Source organism: Schistocerca serialis, chromosome 1, assembly GCF_023864345.2.
Source record: "Schistocerca serialis cubense isolate TAMUIC-IGC-003099 chromosome 1, iqSchSeri2.2, whole genome shotgun sequence".
NCBI lineage: Eukaryota > Metazoa > Arthropoda > Insecta > Orthoptera > Acrididae > Schistocerca > Schistocerca serialis.
The window spans coordinates 835,301,511-835,314,974 of record NC_064638.1 but is presented as its reverse complement, the minus strand read 5'-3'; positions in this window follow the sequence as shown (position 1 = coordinate 835,314,974).

Here is a 13,464-nt window from a genome sequence, read left to right as displayed (position 1 = left end):
GTCAGATTAAGTAGTGCGTAAGCTTAGGGACCGATGACTTTAGCAGTTTGGTCCCATACGACTTTATCACATATTTCCAAATTTTTATTAGGCTGGATTTGCAGTTAGAATGGGCTTGTACTTAGCCTGGAGGTTAGTGCTATCTACAACAGCAGAGACGGAATTCATCTTCACTTTCACCGATGATACCAAAGTCGTTAGTGAGTCCTACCAACGATATTCTTTCACCCTGAATTTTAAACCGATGCAGGTAGCTTGTCATCTTGCAACATCCAAAACTGTATAACGCACTATATATATATATATATATATATATATACTCCTGGAAATTGAAATAAGAACACCGTGAATTCATTGTCCCAGGAAGGGGAAACTTTATTGACACATTCCTGGGGTCAGATACATCACATGATCACAATGACAGAACCACAGGCACATAGACACAGGCAACAGAGCATGCACAATGTCGGCACTAGTACAGTGTATATCCACCTTTCGCAGCAATGCAGGCTGCTATTCTCCCATGGAGACGATCGTAGAGATGCTGGATGTAATCCTGTGGAACGGCTTGCCATGCCATTTCCACCTGGCGCCTCAGTTGGACCAGCGTTCGTGCTGGACGTGCAGACCGCGTGAGACGACGCTTCATCCAGTCCCAAACATGCTCAATGGGGGACAGATCCGGAGATCTTGCTGGCCAGGGTAGCTGACTTACACCTTCTAGAGCACGTTGGGTGGCACGGGATACATGCGGACGTGCATTGTCCTGTTGGAACAGCAAGTTCCCTTGCCGGTCTAGGAATGGTAGAACGATGGGTTCGATGACGGTTTGGATGTACCGCGCACTATTCAGTGTCCCCTCGACGATCACCAGTGGTGTACGGCCAGTGTAGGAGATCGCTCCCCACACCATGATGCCGGGTGTTGGCCCTGTGTGCCTCGGTCGTATGCAGTCCTGATTGTGGCGCTCACCTGCACGGCGCCAAACACGCATTCGACCATCATTGGCACCAAGGCAGAAGCGACTCTCATCGCTGAAGACGACACGTCTCCATTCGTCCCTCCATTTACGCCTGTCGCGACACCACTGGAGGCGGGCTGCACGATGTTGGGGCGTGAGCGGAAGACGGCCTAACGGTGTGCGGGACCGTAGCCCAGCTTCATGAAGACGGTTGCGAATGGTCCTCGCCGATACCCCAGGAGCAACAGTGTCCCTAATTTGCTGGGAAGTGGCTGTGCGGTCCCCTACGGCACTGCGTAGGATCCTACGGTCTTGGCGTGCATCCGTGCGTCGCTGCGGTCCGGTCCCAGGTCGACGGGCACGTGCACCTTCCGCCGACCACTGGCGACAACATCGATGTACTGTGGAGACCTCACGCCCCACGTGTTGAGCAATTCGGCGGTACGTCCACCCGGCCTCCCGCATGCCCACTATACGCCCTCGCTCAAAGTCCGTCAACTGCACATACGGTTCACGTCCACACTGTCGCGGCATGCTACCAGTGTTAAAGACTGCGATGGAGCTCCGTATGCCACGGAAAACTGGCTGACACTGACGGCGGCGGTGCAGAAATGCTGCGCAGCTAGCGCCATTCGACGGCCAACACCGCGGTTCCTGGTGTGTCCGCTGTGCCGTGCGTATGATCATTGCTTGTACAGCCCTCTCGCAGTGTCCGGAGCAAGTATGGTGGGTCTGACACACCGGTGTCAATGTGTTCTTTTTTCCATTTCCAGGAGTGTATATATATATATATATATATATAAAATGTAACGCATGTATGTGACATTAGAAATTTAAAAATTGCTAATGTTACGTTACTTACTATTTATATTGAAAGAGAACTGATTTAAAATAAGGATAAACAAATAAAGCAGTCAGTTATAAAGTGTTATTGCAGTGATATTACGTAAATATTATGGTATACATTGCAAAAAAAGTAAATGATAAGGCAGACATACATAAATAAGTGTTACAACTATGGACATATTATATAATGAAATATCTCTGGGAGTGGAAGTCTTTGGCATTGTTATGGTTGTAATATCGCCAGCTTTGTATGCCTAACTCCATGTGACGAAACTTCTAAGTGTGTGAGTGGTGTGTTGTCCGCCTCGATAGCTGAATGTTCCGCCTGATTGACTGTCGTCCTAAGGGGGCCCGGGTTCGATCCCGGCAGGGTTGGGGATTTTCTCCGCTCAGGGAATGAGTGTTGTCTTCATCCTCATTTCATCTTCATCCTGCGCGCAGATCGCCCAATGTGGCGTCGAATGTAATAAGACCTGCACCAAGGCGGCGAATCTGCCAATGACGCCAAATGCTCATTTCATTTCAAAGGTTGCTTATTACTCCTTATGCATAGTTTCTGTGAGACGCAAAAAAATAAAACACCTTGTCATGTGATACACTTCAGATAGCACAAGCCTTGCATGAGTCTACTATAGCCGATGATAAATGGAGCTGTGTTAAGGATTGTTTGCCCGATTCAGTATATTTTCGAGCAAATTAATGCGCCTTGGATTTTTCAGAAAAAAAATGTGTTTGATACAGCTTTAACTGTGTGCGCCTGGGCTTTCTGTGTCGTCTTAATTAAGCTCCTACGAGGAGCACCTTTGTCTCGGATCACGAAGCCTTCCATCATAACTGGCGAAAGGTGCGGTTATAGGCAGAGAAGAAATTACCGTCTTCCTGCAGATTCAGTTTCTTCTAATAACGGATTTCTGGGAAAGAGAACACGTCCCGAATACAAACTCGACAATTAATCCATTCAGGAGGCCACCGGTTAGGTTTTAATTGTTTATTTAATGGGGCGGCGCCAGCAACTTTATGGGCCATAACTCAGGCGTTAGTTACAGCGATGGAAGTCGCCGGGACTAAGATAGCACCGTTATGAGGAATTGATCGTTTTGTTGTTGGCTGGTGGCGGGAGGACTTTGATTTACCGCCGGGAGCCGGCGGGACGGCGGGGAAACGTAGCGCACGCGCTTCCTGCCGCCAGATAGCCGCCCGCAAGTGGCGTGGCGTGCCGGGCCTGGCGAGGCGTGGCGTCGCCTCCCGTAGCGTGCTGTGCTCTGCTCTGCTCTGCTGCACTGCCCCACTCCCTCCAGGGAGAGGCTCACTCCCGGCAAGCGGTCACAACCCCCAAGACAGACAGTGCTGGTCGCTCTGTCCCGCCTCTACGTCAGGTCATATCCGCGCGTATCATAGGTCTACCTACTTTCGTAATCACAACCGCTCACACACGGTACGTGTGATGGCGCTAGAGCCGTGTGTGGGCTGTGAGAACATCGGCGTGCAAGAAACTCTCACCACCAGTACTTTCCGGACTACGGAAGGGGACTACGTGTGGGCGTATGGATCTTGATATCCAGTCTCTTCTGGGTTAAATCGCAGCCATCTCTGCAGTCTTTTACACATACTGTGGTGTCACCGCCAGACACCACACTTGCTAGGTGGTAGCCTTTAAATCGGCCGCGGTCCGTTAGTATACGTCGGACCCGCGTGTCGCCACTATCAGTGATTGCAGACCGAGCGCCGCCACACGGCAGGTCTAGTCTAGAGAGACTCTCCAGCACTCGCCCCAGTTGTACAGACGACTTTGCTAGCGATGGTTCACTTTGTTTGATACTTATAGAAATGGTTCAAATGGCTCTGAGCACTATGGGACTTAACATCTCAGGTCATCAGTCTCCTAGAACTTAGAACTACTTAAACCTAACTAACCTAAGAGCATCACACACATCCACGCCCGAGGCAGGATTCGAACCTGCGACCGTAGCAGCCGCGCGGTCCCGGACTGAAGCGCCTAGAACCGCTCGGCCACAACGGCCGGCACTAATAGAAATCTTTCGGATAGGAGTCACTGCTGGCCTTTTTCTTACGCCTTCCTAGCGTCGTCATGCGTTACGTTTGAAAGCTAGCAGCTTTCCACCACTTTGCCTGAAACGTGGCTCACAATTTTTATATTAGGTTTACCGCTAAACTCATTTCTGCTGTTCCTCAGTACTTTCGTCTGTCTTTGGTTTACTCTATATCCAGACTCAGTGTCCAGTACACAGTTTATTTAATTCAAGAGGTCCTCTAATTCTTTGTCTCTTTCGCTAAGGACAATAATGTCATCAGATTTCTTATCATCAATATTCCTTCGGCTTGCATTTTAGTCCCACTTGTCAACCTTGATTATTTTATCCGTTTATAGGTTCGACATCAGAGGAACCTCACTACATCTTCGCCCGTTTTACTTCTGAACTTACAGCTTCTCTAGTGCTTTTCCGCCATTACAGTTCGTTCTTAGACTAGGAATCCTTCTCGAAGGTCCACATATTTTTCGCATAATCTTTCTATTTATTAAGAGAATTTGGTCACAATATAAACATTTCCTTTACATAAACTGTTTTGAAAACAGTCTCCATTACGTTCTATGGCCTGACGCCATTCTCGTGTAAGAGAGTCTATTCCATGTCGGTAAAAGCTCTTATCCCCTGCGCTAAGTTTGAATCCGGGAGTTTGATGGCCAGCGGAGTACATAAATTCATCCTGGTGCTCTTCAAACCACTCCCGTAAATTGTGAGCTGCGTGACACTTTGCATTGTCCTGCTGGTAGGTGGCATCATGCCGAGGAAAAACAAACTGCATGTAGGTATGCACATGGTCACCAAGGACGATGCATAACATAATCGTGTTGATCCATTGTGGCTTCCAGAATGACGAGATCCCCCACGGAATGCAACGAAAACATTCTTCAGACCACAACGCTCCCTTCTCGTTTGTTTTCAGTCTTCTCACGTCGTACACGGTACGACCATCTTTCCGTTAGAGAATAAAACGTGATTACTCTGGAAAGACCACCTTCCGCTCAATGGACGTCCAACTGCTGTAACGGCGTCCAAATTCCAGTCTTCGTCGCCAATGAACAGCAGTTAGCGTGGGTGCAATAACCAGATGCCTACTGCGGATGCCCATTCGCATCAACGTTCGCTGAACGGTCGTTGAGGAGACGCTGTTGGTATCCTCTTGATTCATCTGGACGGTTAGATGCTCAACAGTTGCACGTCTATTTGCGCGCACGCATCTCCACAGGCGTTGTTCATTCCTGCCATCTATGACCACAGCTGCACCACAGTGGCATCGTCGCCTATTGTGGATAGCGGCATTTTGCAGAGCATGATACACTTTAACGACTGCGGCACGCAAACAGCGTGCAAACGTAGCCGTTTCGAAAATTATTCCACTGTAGGCCCTAAGGCCAATGATCATACTCTTTTGGACGTCAGATAAATTGCTCCGTTTCTGCATGACGGCTACGGCTGCATTGTTTTCAGTTCCTTCAACACGCTCTATACACCTCCCATTGCTAGTGATGCCACCTGCAGTCTGTGAGTGGTTATTGCACGTTAACGTCGAACATAGACGGTGGTCACATAAATATAGTACGATATTCGCTAGTTCATTTGTGAACAAGAGTAACCGGTGACCACCCATTCCTCCCAGAACCACCTGCTCACTACGAAGCACAGAACAGCTTATAAATGTGCCCTCTGCTCGTCACATGGCATAAGCATTAGCTAGGGCGCAAGAAGACCGCTATTTGACGTTAGAAGCACGAAGGAAGGACGCCTGGATTACTGAGTAGTGTTACACATTGATATATGTCGACGTCAGATTACGCGGTCGGCAAAGATCAAAGAGAAGTGGTGGTGGAATTCACACGTGTGTGCGTGCGCACTTGCGCGTTTGTGTCTGTATGTGTGTGTGTAAAGGGAGGAGGTGGCACACGATCGGGTCGGGGGGGGGGGGGGGGGGGCAGGGAAGAGGGGGGCGCAAACCTGTTCAGTGTATGAAATGAAGGCTCTGCTGCTTATGTAATCGTCTTCCATCGGCGAACGACACAATACAACAAGTTGCTGTACTGTTCACAGTTTTAGCACGAAGAACTCAATAACAAATTATCAGATCCATTTAGAAGTGGACTCGGAAAACTGGCTGAACGTTCGAAATGAATCTTCGGTACGGCAGTAGCTTATATCACAAAGTAATTTGTTTAAATGGTTCAAATGGCTTTGAGCACTATGCGACTTAACTTCTGAGGTCATCAGTCGCCTAGAACTTAGAACTAATTAAACCTAACTAACCTAAGGACATCACACACATCCATGCCCGAGGCAGGATTCGAACCTGCGACCGTAGCGGTCACGCGGTTCCAGACTGAAGCGCCTTTAACCGCACGGCCACACCGGCCGGCGTAATTTGTTTATTAGCGTTTGAATCCGACACCCGCTAGGCATCGAAGCCAACGTGAACATTGGCACCATAACCAGCGCCCTTTACACATTGCTGCAAATTGAATCTTCTCTGTAATATCATTAACTATAAGGGAGACAAAGAACGCGAAACGGGATGGATCAAGAGGATATGGAAAAGCAAGGGTCACTTAGGTAAGATGATTGTGTGAGATTTCCAGCCTATGTGATGTCATGGAATATCATCAGTAGTAGAGGTTTTGTGTGGTGCCGATGAGTAACCTATGTTTGCAAAGATTAGTGACAAAAGTGGCAACAGAGAGTCTCCTTCAGAATGACTAAGGTGGAGACCAGCTGGACAGACTAACAATACTTTACAATAAATCTCGTTGCACTGGTCGTGGTTTTAACGATAGCCAAATTATACTCGTGACCTACTAAAGCTGCGCTTTCCTGAGTTCAGCAGTATTGGTAATTCGGTATTTCTGTAATATTTCGGCAACCGACCCAATCGTCATCTGGCGTGCTGCGATCTGCGTTTTTACGCTCACTCGTTACGTGGACTCCAACCAAACTGTCACGTATTGTCAGTGTCGCTCTTCTACTAACAGCCAGGTTTGACCCCCAGCGCCAGCTACGCCTTTTGAGGCCCATTTGTTGCACAGAGCAGCAGATTGAAATTACAACTTGGCTGAACCTGAAATACAGGGTGTCCATAAAGTCCCGGTATCATTTCAGAAAAATCATAGCTTCGAAACTATTAGAGACAGAGCAGCGTGGTTTGTTGTTACTCTGTTCTTTATTGAAGATTAGGCCTTGACTGCATCAGAATGGCGACAGACCAGGACAAGGTGCAATGTGTCACCCGGTATGCAGAATACAAATCTGTGACAACGATACTGCGAAATTATCGACACCAGCAAGGGAGGGCACCTCCGCCAGAAACAGGCATAATGAGGTGGTACAACAGATTTAAATAAACAGGAAGTAATAAAAACGTTACTCGAAGCAAACGTCCGCCTGTCTCAAATGTCGACAGAGAACAAGTTCCATTTTAACCAGCATTCAGCAGTGATTTATATGAAGAAAATGAAGGAAAAGGGATGATTGATGTCAGTAGCATCGGGGCATTATGGGGGAGCAGCTTAAACGAGTGAAAATGTGTGATGGACCGGAATTCGAACCTGGGATCTCCTGCTCACTAGGAAGCTGCGTTAACCGGACACAGTGTTTACCGCAACTGCGCTGTATACCTCGGCACGCCTCCCGGCCGACCCACACTCCCACCTAGTGCCACTTGTCCGCAGTCCCTGTCCACGTCATCCGTGCTCGCTACTCAGAGATTCCCGCAGGAGGTCGCACGTATTTGTGCAGGTGGTTTCGTTGCCCATCTAGGTGAATCAGTTATATGGATACTTGGTGTCTGTTCTTTCTGATATGTCGCCGCTGATACTGCGTAATGTCCCAATGCAGCTGACATTAATCGTCCCGTCCCTTTCCTTTCCTTTCTCCCCCCTCTGCCCACAGTTTACATATACTGTGTCAGAGCTACGGATTCCGCGTGGCCGGCCGGTGTGGTCGAGCGGTTCTAGGCGCTTCAGTCTGGAACGGCGCGACCGCTATGGTCGCAGGTTCGAATCCTGCCTCGGGCATGGATGTGTGTGATGTCCTTAGGTTAGTTAGGTTTAAGTAGTTCTAAGTTCTAGGGGACTTATGACCTAAGATGATAAGTCCCATAGTGCTCAGAGCCATTTTTTGATTCCGCGTGGTGTCTGTTCCTTCAGACATCTCCGAAAAAAGAGACACCATGCATTCATAAAATTGATTCGGCTGGATAGGCGACGAATCCACCTTCTTCAGTGCGGATGCACAAATGCGTCCGACCTCCTACGGGAATCTCTGAGTAGCGAGCATGGAGGACAAGAATAGGGATAGTGGATAGGTGGCGCTAGATAGGAATGCGGGTCGGTCAGTAGGCGTGCCGAGATATTCCGCGCAGCTGCGATCAGCATGTGTCTGGGTGGGGCAGGGGTTAACGCAACTGCCTAGTAAACAGGAGATCCTGGGTTCGAATCCCGGTCTAGCACGCATTTTCACTCGATGCCGCTGTTTCCGGATAACGTCACACTGCAGCTGACATCAATCATCCGTTTCCTTTCCTTTTTTCCCTTCTGCCTTCAATTTGCATATAACTCTGGAAGTCAATTCGTCGCGCATCACGCCAACTACAGGAATCACGATGTACTCTGTATACAGTGTTACATAGAAACAGCAAATGGTCCAAGCATTGTAGCCAAACGATATGTATTTGCGTGTTTTATGCTGGCCTCCATAGGTGCTGAGAATTATTACCTAAAGAAGTACCTATTTAAGTTGAAACAACGTTCCACATTTCTGGACGCGTGAATAGCCACAGAATTTGCATTTGGGATCCCGAAAACGCACACAGCATACGCGAACACATCCGTGATAGCATGAAGCTTAATGTTTGGTGCTGTCTGATGCACGATGGGATGACAGGTACATTTCTCTGTTAAGAGAAAACCATAACAGGAAATGTTTACCTGGACATGTTCTAATAGTTCCTGCTACCGCAGATGGAGGAGTCCCACATTGGAGTTCGAGTGTGCGAGATGCGCCGAGCGACACATTGATGACACATGTGATGTGGATGGTTACTGAATCAATGTCAGTAAATTGTTTGTTTCATTTACGTGTGTACGAAATTGCAGTGCAGTGTCAAATAAGTCGAGAGCATGTGTTGTACGTAGCTGGTAACACTGTGATTGCGCCCTTACGTTCAGCATGAAATAACGTTTCGTTAAGAAGAATGTTTATTTTGCAGTGTACAGGTGGTCACCAAAGTATTCTCAATAAAATGTTTAGTTAAACGAATATATCCCATGTGATATAATTTAGAGCATTGTAGATAGAGACAGTTGACCGTGTAAGCGAATAGGGGAGGGTGGGGATACAGTTCCGTCTGAGTTTGCTAATTGTACCCACTCGCCTCATAAATCCAATCGTCATTCGCTTCTTCCCTTGCAGTCTAGCAACAGCAGCTTGAGCATTGCTGTAATGAACAATAACCAACAAGGGGAACAAAGGAGTGCCAATTACCAAAATTCAAGTTTTAGCCTAGTATAATCCATTGATGTATTTTTTTAACACTTGGCGCTACACACGGCTGCATTGTTACACTCTTCACAAAATAACAAATATGTTGATACACTGATATATACAACACCACAATACATCATCCCACACTGCAATCCAGATGGCAATGTATGTAATCCAAGTTTCATTTACCGGCGCGGATGAGATGCTCGCGGGCATCTAATCATGTTTCGCGATTGTTCTCGTGGTTTGTGACTTCGCGAACCGCGGATTACGTCTCGTGAGGTACACGAATGATTACACAGCATCTAACATCTTTATAGTCACAAAATTTACTTGTTCTCTTAGCCTGATTCCTTAACATCTTCACACCACGCACACGGTTAAACACCACCACGTGACTCGCTAGCTCGTTCTGGCGCGAAAAAACAAAAGAAGCGACCATAGCGATGTTATGATAATCGATATCAGTGCTACTCGATACATGCTTACATCCGGCAGCACTGTATGAAGCGCGCAGCCACATACAGGAAAAGATAGGACAAATCTCCCTTCTAACTTTTAGATATTTAATACGGTATTTACATTTTGCAGCCTATAAGACCTCTTTATTTTTCAAGAATGAACAGTTGATTTCTCTGTTTCAGCTGAAGTAAATCTGGGAGGATACACAAAAGTGAAATAGTTTTCCTAAGCCCCCTGGGATACGCTAGCCTATGTCGTATCTCCATATACAACATTCATGGTTGAACGTGCACCTAGGTCGTAAGTTGGTATAAGGGGAAATAAAGCTTTATTTTCGTCCCATAGGCCTACCTGTCGGTACAGAACTACCCAGACTGTTTCGAGACGCCTGCTTGGCAGTGTTTGGACCGCAAATGCCGTTTCCAGCGACCGTGCCCTCACTTTCTAGGACACTTCTCGAATTTATTATAGCTATGTTTCAAAGTCAACATTAACAAACGCTAACTGACTATAATTGTCTTCTGAAGAGCTGTCGAATTCAGTTATGAAGTTATAAAAAGTATACGATATCGACGGAGTGTAACACGCCCGGGAGTATGAATAGGTGGGGTACTTCAAACTGGTTGTCGTTTCTGCTTTTCTTGACCGTGCGCCCTGTCCCCACCACGTACCTGGTAATCTCGCGACGGTCGTACTGTTCTGCTCCACACTGCTGCTGGCTTGCCTGAAATTATCTATCGAAAAATGCAAGCTGGTTTAGGGGAGCCACTCAACGTCAAGCACAACACTGTCCTACGTCTGGTATGAACAACTATATTCTGAGACGATAAGGAATCACAGGTTTCACTGTTTATATTCTAAGTCGTAAATGTTTATCCGAATTAACAATTTTGATGATTATCGGTCCACAATATCATTCAAGACGAGCGTACGCGTAAGCGACACGACGCGGGTGATTGTTGATGATGCGGAAACCGAATGATCGAACGAAAGTTCTTACGCTCGTCACACATACAGATATCTAGTAATAGTTCTCCTTGACACTACTAATGATATAATACTGTTCTTAAAGTTAATTTTTCAGTTTCTTATTTCTCGCTTTTACGAGCTTGCGCGTAACCGTCGCGTCACGGCTGATTGTTGATAAATTCGGAACGTGATGACCGAACGCACGTCCTCACGGTCGCTACAAGACACTGGCACTTGACTGCACTCCTTTATGGTAACTAATTTTTACTGATGCACATTGGTTCATTCTGGGAGATCAAACACGACGCGGATGATTGATACTGTGCGACACGCAACGAGAGGATACATAAATACGTTATCAGCAGCACTGCTCATTTTTAAATTACTTCTTGACGCACTTTCCTTTGACTTATTTACTTATTTTATCACTTTACTGTAATAGCACACTTATGGCAACACTTCAACTTCCATACTAACAATGCCTTTCACATGCAGAGCTACACACTACACAACACAACATAACGTAACAGTTCCCTGTCCCGCGCTCGATCCTCTACAGACGCGGCTGCCCGCAAAGATACTCCACAACTAAAGCAGCGATATGACAGTACACTTACAGGAGATATTGAAACAAGCACGTTTTTTTTGTTTTTGTTTTTAATGTACTTTGTTTCAATATCTCCACTGATACTAGCGCAAAAATTATGAACTAAACAAAAACATGCGAATCCCTGGAAGCTCTAACAGTCTAACATTTGTCGAAAACCGCGTTTGGATATGTGTAACCGTTCACGAAATAAAAGGGGTATTACGTCTTACGCGACTCTCCCTGTATACTCGTATCGCCGCCATCGTGAATGGGCCAGCGTCGATCGTAAGTAAGTGTACTCTTGGTGGGAACGCGAGATGGAGACAGAGTGACAGAGTGGTAGGTGAGGGCCGCGGGGTAGCAGAGGGCAGCGGCTGCGGCTGTCAGTCAGCGAGGCGGCCCCGCCCCGCGCGAGCGGAGGCTGCGGTGGAGCCGGCCGCTCATTGGCTGCCTCCGGAAACTGGAATGGACGCCGGCCGCGCCGCGCCAGCGCCACTGGCCGCCGGAACTTGGCTCTCTGCAGCCCGCATCTCGCAAGTGGACCTTAGCAACCTCCCCTCACCGCTTCGATTCATCTTGACAGGACGTGAAGGGCACGGCTAGGAATTCATTTAAACAGGAAGGCGTAACTGCCAACCGATTGGGAGAAAATCTGGTATGAAAGTCTTAGGTGTGCTTACACAGGGTGTATCAAAAATAATCATCCGATTTAAAAGAATCATAACTATTATGTTATTTGACATATGTGCGTGAACAACGTGCTGTTGGAAAGACCAAGCTCTCAAGTTTTACAAACAATCTTGTTGGCAGAACATCCGCATCTGAGCATTATAGCAGAGGTTGAAAATACAGCTTTAGTTGTAAGTTACTTAATTTTTTACGACCGGTTTCGGTCTGCTATAAGCCCATCCTCAGGTGTCGTAGCTGGCGGGGTACACGCGGCGCTCGGGAACCACAGCACAGCTACGACACCTGAGGATGGTCTTATAGCAGTCCGAAACCGGTCGTGAAAAATTAAGTAACTTACAACTAATACGGTATTTTCAACGACTGCTGTCTCAAGTTTTATATGGTTCCCGCTAGGTAGCAGCAGCGTGCGCCCACTTCAGTTCTAGTAAAATTATCTCGGGACAACAGAAAGCGTTTTGTGTCCTACGTTTTGCGCATTGCGGGTCAGTAATAACTGTTCAGCGTGACTTTCGTACGGTGTGGATCCCCTTACAGCACAGAGCATTAGACGATGGCATGAACAGATCCGAGAAATAGGTTATTTGTGTAAAGGCAAATTGGCCCCAGTGTCTGCCACAAGACGTCGAACGCATCCGCCATAGCTTCACAAGGAGTCCGGAGAGATCCGTTATCCGAGCAGCTCGACAGCTCAATATGCCGCTGACGTCCGTCTGGCGTGTGTTCGTCGATGTTTACACACGAAACAACACAAAATTCAGCTACTGCAACCTCTTCCTGGAGGTGACAAACAACAACTCGTAGAGTTCTGTTCAAATGGTTTAAAAGGTTCTGAGCAGTATGGGACTTAACTGCTTAGGTCATGAGTCCCTAGAACTTAGAACTACTTAAACCTAACTAACCTAAGAACATCACACACATCCATGCCCGACGCAGGATTCGAACCTGCGACCGTAGCGGTCACGCGGTTCCAGACTATAGCGCGTAGAACCGCTCGGTCACAGAGGCCGGCTGGAGTTCTGTAATTTCGTTCTCGGCAAGATGGAAGATGACAGTTTTTTTCCACGCTTAGTGTTTAGTGACGAGGCAACATTCCATCACAATGGAAGGGTGAACCGTCATAATGTCAGAACGTGGGATACGGAACAACCACATGAAGTTGCACAACATGAGAGGGACTTTCCAAAATTTAATATGTTCTGTGCAGTTTGACAATGTTACAGGAAGCTCCTATCTTGATATGGTTCAAATTGTTCAAATGGCTCTAAACACTTTGGGACTTAACATCTGAGGTCATCAGTCCCTTAGAACTTAGAACTACTTAAACCTAACTAACCTAAGGACATCACACACATCCATGACCGAGGCAGGATTCGAATCTGCGACCGTAGCGGTCGCGT